General features: G+C 47.0%; 1 pseudogene; it reads right to left on the bottom strand.

Annotated features, from left to right (window-relative positions):
* Positions 1-1,017: 1,017 nt before the first annotated feature.
* LOC120849173 lies at positions 1,018-1,743 on the bottom strand (annotated as a pseudogene).
* Positions 1,744-7,614: the final 5,871 nt, after the last annotated feature.

The following is a 7,614-nucleotide window of genomic DNA, read 5'->3' as shown; positions in this document are numbered from 1 at the left end:
CATTCTGCTCTGTTATTTTCCTTAACAGGTCATCTACTGTAGCTACAAATGTTTTGTCTTTAAGCAGACTGATGTTCAGCTTCCACAACCGCCAATTAAACTTTGCCTTGGGAATTTTGTTTTCTCCAATTGCGACCTTTATGAGGCAGTGGTCACTAAAAAACACTGGTTTTACACAATAAGAGCTAATGTTACGTACAATGTCAGCAGAAAGATAAACACGATCAAGGCGTTCGTGCGAAGATACTTGAAAGTGCGTAAATTGAATTCTTTTAGTTCCCCTCGATATGTGGAAAACATCTTCCATATTGTTTTCTGCTATTATTTCACTCAGACGATTTGCACTAGCATCGTTATTACGCGTTATTGGAAATCTATCACCTGCATTGCATGCACAATTATAGTCACCCAGTAATACAGTGGTCCGATTTGATTTGATGTAGTGTGACATATCGTGGAAGAACAAGGTTCGCTCACTGGCTTTACACGGGGCATAGACACAAATAATTCGCCACTGTGCATCAAACAAATTAAAGTCACATATCATAAAACGTCCATGAGCATCGGTGATGAGACTTACATCAGAGAGGGGGACAGATTTCTTAAGGAACAAAAAACAGCCTCCTGCCGTGCCAACTGCATGCGTTACACATACTTCGTACGAAGTAAGAAAGGGTTGTAGCGCCTTCGTAACTTGCTCTTCCTCCGACATTTTTGTTTCTTGTATGGCTAAAAAGTCTACTTGCTCTTCGTGAAGCAAACGTAATAGCTGATACTGTTTACGAGTAGAATTTAAACCTCTAATATTGAGTGTACCCAACGTTAAGCAATTAGTAGAAAAAGTGGGAAATTTGGATGCAAACATTATTGGGGCGGAGGAGGATGTTTGTAATAAAGAGCGATTTACAACAAATTTACGCAAATTTACATAATTCATAGCTGTGGCGACAAGCACGAGTAAATATTCAAATAAAGTAAAGAACTGTCGGTAACTGTCCTCTATGTAAACACAACCACCTACTGCGAGGTTTGCTCTTGGCCATCCGGTGGAGCTCGGGGCTTGCGTTTCTTTCTTCCTTGTGGCTTGCTCCAGTCAGGCCCTTCAAGGTCGAGGTCTTCCTCCTCGACGCGATCTAGCGGTCGCTTGGAGGGATCCGAGCTGTCGCCCGTTTCCGAGTCAACTTCAGTGGCATCGTCAAAGGAGAGGTCGTTCCCGTCGACTGTCTTCTGTCGCTGGCTTTTAGAGGAGCCTGGAGCGGCCTTTACGATGTCTGTGCCGTTTCCCTAGCAGGCAGCTGTCTTGTCAGCTTCGAGAATCGTTGCGGTGGTGTCTTCGTCTTGCGATGCGTCTCGTTTGTTAGCCCCTGAAGGTGTTTGGGTATGGGTGGTGGTTGGGTGCCCGGAGCCGTCTTCGATTTTCGAAGCTTCTTCTTCATCGAAGAATTCAGAGTTGTCTTCCTCGAGAGCCGGTCGCATTACAGTGGCGTACGTCCGGATGCAATCCTCTTGCTCATGACCAAAACGATGGCACTTGTCACAGCGAGGGACGCGACATTCTCGGCGGATGTGGCCTGTTCTCTTACATCGAAGGCAGACAGGCGCTCTTCTGGGGACAAGAACGAGAACGTTGCTGCCGAACAGACGCAGCTGGTGCGGGAGGTTTTCCTTGGTTATGCCTTCCTTTAGGTTCACTCTCACCAGCCTTGTCGTCGTCTAAACATTCTGGAAGCCTTCCGCCCTCCATGTGTCGCGGGATACTTCGTTGATTTTTCCATAAGGCTCTAGGGCCCTACGCACTGTGTCGTCGCTTATGTGAATAGGTATCCAGTGCAACCGTATTCGTACCTCGCACTCATCGGGATCGATGAGCAGGCACCTTTTTTCCTTCACCACAAGTTTCTTCGCTTCCAGAATTTTTCGCTTCGCTGTCAGGGAGTTGAAGGTGAAGAGCCAAACATGGTTCATATGGTACGCGCCGGCTCCAATGAGGTCGTTTAGAACGCCGTGGCGTTTCATTTCTCCTCGAAAATCGTCAATCTTGTACGGGCGACCGGTGATGTCGCAATGAGCAAATACAGAGTTCAAAACTTCAGTACCTGTAGGAAGTGACGGCAGAACCACTCGGTAGCTATCCTGGGACATTTCAGCAGATGAACCACGGCCGGTGAAAGCCGTTGCAGACGCTCCACGGGAGCTCATTTTTTTGCGACCGTTTCGAACGGCGTCACGCGCTTCTCGACCACAGCAGAAGGCGCGAGCCGCCAGCGCTGGCGGAGGGATATAAATATACTGCCACCGCTTTTATCTTGCGTGTTTTTTTCTTTCTTTTGGCTCATATTTACCCTTCCTGGCCATAACTTTTCCTGCCGCTCCTACAGTATAAAGGGGCGGTCAATTCGACTCTAGTTAAAAGTTCCTGCCTTCAGTTTCTGCGAGTGAAATTAGGTTTTTGTGCTTGAAGCCATACGGAATTCTCCGCCATTATGCAGGGACGCTAGGTACTTCCTTGTCCCCGTGAAGCTGGTCACGTGACAGAAAAATCTCTCTTGGCCGCAGCCGCGGCCGCAATTAGAGTGCCTTCATACACACGCGCGCTTTTGCTTAGCCGCAATATGAGCAAACCGGCCCTGGTGATGAGTCGTTCCAAGCAGTCTCACCAGGCCCGCTGTGGAGCATCATCGTTCGGAAAGCGTTTCTCGGCCAATATACGTGTTTTTCGCGCTGTGCATTCAATAAGCGTATAACTCAGGCTTGTCTTCCTGGAATCTTAGAATTATGTTGTTCTTATTGCGCATTTAAAGACAGTAAAATTGTTTTTGAATTCCCCAAGCACTGAGTTTGTATGTGATGGCGGTACGAATTTGTGCGCCATCACGTGGGACGCCAGAGCTTTGAGGCAGTTAAAATTAATTTCTTTGTCTTGAAATATGTAAGAAGAGCAACATAATAGTAAGAGATCTAGGGAAATAGGCATGAGTGACAAGGTCATTGCATGTACAGTGCAAAAGACGTTTATTTTGACCGAGGAACGCTCTCAGTACTGTAATGCTTCATACCGATCTCGGTGTGACTGGTTGGAACAACCCTTTTGAAGCTTCGAAGATTGAAAGGCCCCAAATAGACATTGTTATGGCAACCGACAACGATCAACCAATCACCTTGTCGTCTGTATGTTCGTATTTGTTTGTGTCTGGCTAGCAGGCAAGAAGGAAAGGGCACTACTTTTACACATCCGAAGACTATAGTTACTACCACAGGTGGACGACACTATAGAGGTGATCTGCGAGGATGCTGTTGTCATTGGCTCCAAAAACAGTCCAAGCTCGAGCCAGCTCGACTTGCCAAGCTCTAGCGCAGGTCTCTCCAGCGTCGGGAGCACGAAGGCCCAGGCCAAGACCAAGAGAAGCCCCAGCAAAACAGGTCGTGAATAACAAAAAAAAAAAAAAAAACGGAGAAGTTGGCTGAGACGCAGCTCGAAATTATGAAGGGGCTGCTTGACATGCAGCGTTCCCTCTGGCTATGTTTGGAAAGCTCCAAGAGTGCTCAACTAAAGGAAGACAGCTCAACATTCTGCATTGGGCTATACATTTTAACGTTAGATCCAAGTTTTTCTTTAGCTAGCGATTAGCTCTGCCCGGTGCTTTGGCGCCAATTTAAGGCCCATTCGGCACGCGCAGGCAGTGGTGAAGACACCCATTGTTGTATCTGGATAAGTGGACAGAAAAAGTAACGTAAAAGTAACTTGTAACGTAACAAGTAAAGTTATTCGTTACTTTTCAGCCCAAGCAATTTGTAACGGTAATTCATTATATTTGAGGCTCGGTAGTTTGTAACTGTAATCCATTACATTGTTCAAGCAACGAGTACAAGTCTGCACTAGGGTGGTGCGTAAATCAATGACTTCACTTAAAATTATACTCAATCAAACGTCCAGTTATCCTAAATAAGGGAATTTATAAATCTGTATGGTATACGCAAATGTTGTTCTTTTTTCTTTTATCTAAAATTTATCCCTTGGAAAAATAAAGAATACACGAATAATGAAAGCAGATTGTCAGGTCAGCACTTCTTGCATAATCGTGGTCGGTTAGTCCCATCGTGCGCTTCTAACCTATCACCCGCTTTTTGCGGAAAAGCAATGCCCGCGAAATTCGCGGGTATCGCTTTTTCTCTGTATATTGGTGCTTGCTGAGAAGCACAATCAACCGGCAAACCCTGTGCAATTAATGGGGCACTGAAGTGAATTCTGTGATCCTAAAAAAGTCCTAAAATACATTAAATTGCCTGCCGAATTTTATATTAAAAATCCAATCAAAGACGGTCTTCTGCGCTGTGGCCCAGAACACCGATCTTTGATTGGATTTTGCCATATACGAGGGCCGGGAGGAAGGGCCCGTCGGCAAAAACGTTGTTCACAGGCACTTCCTCCCGGCCAGTGGATATAGGAACTGGGTGGACTGCGCCGCTGTTCTAGGTAACAAAAACGCCGTCAGCGAAAGAAAAGCAATCGCTTTCTGAGAACATGTTTCGCAGTCGGATTTCCAGTGCCAATACACATTTTCCACAAAGGCGCAGACATCTTGAATGCCATCACTTCTAGTATGCGGTAAAACATCGTCTTGATCTCACCGTGCTGCGGGGAGTGGTTTACGGATAATGCGTGATTAGCACAAGTTCTTGTTTTGCCTCTCCTATATTTTCTTGCATATTCCAGGTTGAAATGTTTTAATATTCTTTCGTTCCGCATACAATTTACGGAATCCCCATAACTGAGAACAACATGAAACAGAAAACGACTATAGCAGGACTCAGACAGTGTGCGCACATTTTCCGGCCCAACCGTAGAGCGGGTGATTCCTTGGAAGGCAGGCCACGTGACGGCATAAAAACATCGGCCCCCTTGGTACGCAAGGCCATGCCCCCGAGAACCGATCTAGCGATCTCCCGGTGCTCCCTGGAGTGGCACAAAGTCCAGCATTTCGTCGTCGCCATTTATAACGGCTCTCTAACGGGTAGCAGGGCGGCGGAAAAGGCCGCTGCCACCGGTTCGCCGCCAACGTGTCTGCTGCTGCAAGGAACAAACGCCCTCGGTCAGCTCCTCCTTCCTTGTGTAGGGTTTGAGGTCGCAGACATGTACCGATCCCCCAACGTCCCTGCAACCTGGGGAAGTTGGGGGCCAGTACATATCTGTGAGAGCATGCACATGTCAGCGAGAGCATGTCTCTTGGTCTTGGTACGGGCCCGACCATATTAGCTCTAGCGCGGCCGAGAATGCCTTGTTAGCATCGCTAAGCACATGCACGGGCCGCTGCACGAAGTCGCCCACATTTTAACGGGCGCCTCGATGCGTGCGTTCGTTCTGGGCCTGCTGGCTAGCTCTTGACGTTTCCAGATTTCGGTGGGCTTTAGAGAAGACCTCCGTTACCTGCAACTGGAGCTGTCGTGCATAGTCAACAGAGGCCGGCCGCAAGTCGTTCGCCCCGCCACTTGCCGCCAACACCCGATTCATGGGTATTGGTCTACTGGCAATTTTCTTTTATATGCAGCAGAGACTTGGGACACTCACCGGGACTGACTGGGGTCTTGTGTGAATAAAGCTCAGAACGAAATGAGCAAAATAAACATTTTTTTTCTAGTTAATTTGCTTGCGCAAACCTCGAGCAGGGCGCGAGGCCAGATCAGAGAAAAACGAAGCAGCCAGCACCTTCACGTTCTTGGCCGTGGTCTTGGCAGCCCCTTTTGCACACGCTGACCATTTCATTCTTCTCCGATTGAACTGAACAGTAGGTCACTCTCATTCACTCAGCGTTTTAGCAGGGTTTAATGTAGCAATGTAAAGTTCTTAGTTCAGTCCGAGCCTCCCCCTCAGCGCAAGAGTCCGTGCATGACCGTTTTTGGCTTTGTTTGACGATTTTGGCCTTAAGCGGCACTACTCTGACCTGTTGTCTTATCCTTGGGACCCACAGAATACCTTCGACTTTTCAGCCTTCCCAACGTTCGTAGCCAACGACTGCAGAAATGGGTAAGCTTCTTTGGTGTTCTATGCTACTCCTAGAAAGGGTCCTGCAATCGCGTCGCTTTTGATGTGGGTCCGAGCAATGCCACATGTTGTGTGCTCTCGAGCGCTTTTCGGTGTATAATTTATTAATATTAAATCGATAATGTGAGGGCAACTCAACGTTTCCCAAGCATGTTTTTAGGTAGTGCTTTTCTCATACTAAAATTAACTTTTTGTGAAATAAAACAAATAATGAAGACTTGTTATTTTGTGTTTTCTTATACGCGCGCGAGATAAAAAAGAAAGCAGTAAACTGGGGGTAGGCGCTGCTACTCAATTATGGCACCACGTGGTTTAAACATTTGAAAGCTTTTGTTTTATAGATGAAAACCCTAAAGCTGATCCAGCAGACGGGACAGTGCGTGGTACGAGATGACTGCATACTGTGTTCACCCATAAAGGGATGCTGAACCAAACATTTTGCGGATCTTATGAAAGGGTAGCTACGGGGGATCTTGAAAAAAATGAGCTAGAAGGGTTTTAGTGCATATTTACCCCGTGAACCCAAATGCCCTAACCATTTGCTGCGAAAGTGTTATTAAACGCGAGAAAACACGAAAGACAGTCGCTGTTTGTGACGCCATAACGGATCGTTTGGCTGCCCAAGGCTAGGGAGGCGGGGCTTCAGCCCTATTTTGTAGTTGCTTTATAGATCTCCGGCTGGATTCACAGTTAAACATAATTGTGATAAATGTTATTTTAAAGGCCAAATGAACGCAATTGAAGCGTTTTTTCTCAAATGGAGAAGTGCCCCATCGTCCTTTTAAGTGGCACACGAACTTTCCACGAGAAAGCAGCCGTTGGTGTGCGCGAGCACACGCAGCGAAATGGACGTCATCATCCTCCATTCACGTTTAAGCTTACAGCGAAATGAGCAAGCTCCGGACAAAAGAAAAATACGGTCTGGCTTCTCGTCGCCACAGTGGGGTGTGGTGTAAAAGGAAGGCGATTAATTGGCCTAACAAGCATGTAGCTTTCACTCGTGTAGATAAATATCCTGGCTACATTCTCCTTTTCCCCGGAGCCCATACATTTCACTCTGACACTAAGCGTCAATGAAGGACTATGACATCTATTTCATTGCGTCTGCTTGCGCACAACGGAGGCTGCTTCCCCGTGAAAAGAACATTAGCCACCTACTACGGACACTAAAATGTTTGGTTCAGTATCCCTTTAAGCTGAGGTTAGAGCCGAAGCCACAACACCAAACAAGCCCGCGGTTCTAACTTTGAGAAGCGCCTTCCTTGCACGAGCGCTCCTTCGGTGGACGAACCGTTGAAAGCCGAGGCCTCGCATTTTCGTGCTTAGCGCATTCGCTCCAGTCTCAGCTTTAGGGTAAGGAAAATGTTGCAGCACCAACATCCGTGCATAGGAAAAAAAGGTTTCGTTTTCTAGCATTATTTTTTTTTCGTAAGCCTACAGTTCCTGAATTCGAGCAAATAAACGCGCTCCTTTCAATGCCTTATTTACGCCAACTCCTTAACTCCCGTTGAGCGTTCGATAAGAGCCTGCAGATGACAAGGCCTTAGCATGACGTCATCTATAGTGTATCCTCG

The sequence above is a fragment of the Ixodes scapularis genome, unplaced genomic scaffold, assembly GCF_016920785.2.
Source record: "Ixodes scapularis isolate PalLabHiFi unplaced genomic scaffold, ASM1692078v2 PGA_scaffold7__128_contigs__length_106722199, whole genome shotgun sequence".
In the NCBI taxonomy this organism is placed as follows: Eukaryota; Metazoa; Arthropoda; class Arachnida; order Ixodida; family Ixodidae; genus Ixodes; species Ixodes scapularis.
This window is presented reverse-complemented; position numbering and strand designations above follow the sequence as displayed.